Genomic DNA, 2,855 nt, shown 5'->3' on the forward strand with positions numbered 1-2,855 from the left:
CCAGGAGGAAGACCAGGAAGAGGACCAGGAGGAGGGCCAGGAGGGGGACCAGGAGGGAGACCAGGAGGAAGACCAGAGGAGGACTAGGAGGAAGACCAGGAGGAGGACCAGGAGGGGGACCAGCAGAGATAGAGGACAGCTAAGTGAGACAAGATGAAGGAGGTTGGTTGACTGAAGCTGGGGTAACTTGGTGGTGGCTCCTGGGAAACCCTTCCTTGCTTTCCTGAATTCCAAATCCCAGCTCCCCTGAGCAGGTAAAAGGTGTGGCCTGTGGATCCCAACCTCGGCTCATCTGGGCTGAGGCGTTCCAGTGTTTGCTGTCTTTACTCTAACAGCAGATGTGGGTGGGTGGCTCACATGACAGAAGTGTGTGGCTCAGGGCCAGCAGGGTTGATGAGGGCATTGAGGGAGAATCCTAGACCTCTCACAAGACTGGTGCTCTGCCGGACATCTCTGGTGTGATGGTAAATATTGACTGTCAACTTGGCAGAATCTTGAATTACTCAGAAAACAAACTTCCAGGCATGCCGGAGAGTGTTTCTAGACCGGGTTAATCGAGGTGGGAAGACTCAGCCTGAATGTGGGCGGCAGGCAGCATTTCGTGGGCAGAGGTCCTGAACTGAATAAAAGGAGGAGGCAAGCCGAGCACCAGCATGCATCTCTCAGCGGTTCCTGGCTGCAGCTGCTCACCCCTGCAGTCGTGCCCCGCCCCCCACCATGATGGGCTGTACTCTCAAACTGTGAGCCAGATAAACCCTGCTATTCGTAAAGTCACTTTTGTTGGGTACTTTTTGACAGCACAGAAATACCGAACACACCCGGCCCGGGGCTGCATCGCGGTCTGTCTTCCTGTGTGTTCCTTCTCCCTAAGTGTGACCATTTCTGAAAGGCAGTCGTCATTGGATAAAAGCCCACGAATGGCCTCATGTGACTGACTACACTAACTGCGGGCATCCGGTTCTGAGTCAGGTCACATGCTGAGGTCCCGGGGTGAGGGCACCGATACATCTTTTTCTGTTGATTAGATTTTACCTCTAGGATGTAGACGTGTTGGAAGCCAGAGAGGGAAGGACCTGGGGAGATGCCCTGAGGAGGTGGTCCCTCAGGCTCGGGAAGGAAAGGTCAGGGGCTGGGGGCAGTAGGCTTCTACACCCCGGGACCCCTGAGGCTGGAAGAGAAAAGCTGAGGGCCCAGGGGGCTGAACTGAAGTCCCACCCCACACCGCGGGGAGCTGAACTGAAGCCCTGCCCCCCGACCCCGCAGGTACCATCAGTGAGGGGCCCACTGCTCACGGGAGGGCTGCATAGATGGGTCCTGGAGCTGCCAGGGAAGGAAGCCGCGCTAGTATTTCAAGCTTCCCTTTCTGGAACTTTCTCTCACGGGTAAGAATACAGCACCCTTCAACCTGCTTTCTTCATTTTCTTTCATCGTTATTTCTTTTTACTTAACAAAATGGCGTATTTTATATGGATGAGTTGTGTATGTGCACTCTGTGCCTGCAGTACCCGCAGAGGCCAGAAGAGGGTGATAGAAACTGAAATTCCAGAGGGTGGTGAGCCACCTGCAGACTGTCTGGGACCAGAGCCTGGGTCATCTACAGGGCAGCAGTGCTGTTGGCTGCTGGGCAGTTTCTCCAGCGCTCTTTCTGCTTTTTTAAAGAATGTTTGTTGCTGGGCTGGAGAGATGGTTCAGCAGTGAAGAGCACTTCCGAAGGTCCTAAGGCCAAATCCCAGCAACCACGTGGTGGCTCACAACCATCCGTGATGAGATCTGACGCCCTCTTCTGGAGTGTCTGAAGACAGCTACAGTGTACTTATGTATAATAAATAAATAAATCTTTTTAAAGAATGTTTGTTGGTTTTTATTTGCGTGCTTGTCTTGAGATAAGGTCTGAGTAGGCCCAGCTGGCCTCCTACTCACTCTGTGACCTTGAATTCCTCTTCTGCCCGCCTTAGTGCTGGAGCTGCAAGTCTGAGTCACCACGCCTACTTTGTGCGATACTGGGGACTGGTCGTCTTGCTTCTTCCTGCATGCGAGGCAAGCACTCTGTCACCTGGGCCAGGTACTTTCATGTGAAGTTCTGTCTCCACCTGTCCTTCCTTCCCAGGCCATCCCTGGAGGTGGGCTGCTTCTAACCTCCATCAGGGGAGAGGGAAAAGGGCCCTTTCTCCAGTTTTGGCCTGGCTCAGGCCCTTGGTAAGAGCGGCTGATGTAGTTCTCTGTCAGGTCATGTGTGTGCGGTGACCTCAGGCACACACCCCTCAGAGTGAAGGTGGTGAGCATCGCAGAGGCTAGCTTACATCACAGGGAAAGATCTGAAGTCGGAGAGGAGCAGGGGTCCCGGGCTGCTGGAAAGCCTGGGTTAGGGGGAGGGCCTCCTGACTTGTCCCCTCTCTCTCAGCTTGTGACCTCCCTGAACTGCCTGTCGTGTTTAGGTGCACGTCTTCAGTCTGATTGCTGCTAGCCCCTCTCTACGCTCTGGTAAAGCCCCTAAGGGCACATGAAGGAGAGCTCAATCTGCAGTGTGTCTGGAAAGAACCTTCAAGCAGGAGAGTCCCACACCTGGGACTCCAGCTTCACCTTTATGGGCTCACATCAAAGTCATGGTGGGTGAGGGGGAAGAAAAGAGACAAGCTCAGAATAGACCCCCCTCTCAGGTTATCTAACCTATGGGTCCCAAAGCCCCTTCTAGAACATCTCTATCATGAAGAGCACCATTCACTGACAGTCCCAGAAATGGGGTCAGCCTTTCTATATTCAGACACCGAGCAATCTCAGAGCCTCCTTGAGGGCTCCTCTGCAAACTTTCATAATGCACACGTCCCTACACACACACACACACACACACACACACA

This window comes from Mastomys coucha, unplaced genomic scaffold (genome assembly GCF_008632895.1).
Source record: "Mastomys coucha isolate ucsf_1 unplaced genomic scaffold, UCSF_Mcou_1 pScaffold1, whole genome shotgun sequence".
In the NCBI taxonomy this organism is placed as follows: domain Eukaryota; kingdom Metazoa; phylum Chordata; class Mammalia; order Rodentia; family Muridae; genus Mastomys; species Mastomys coucha.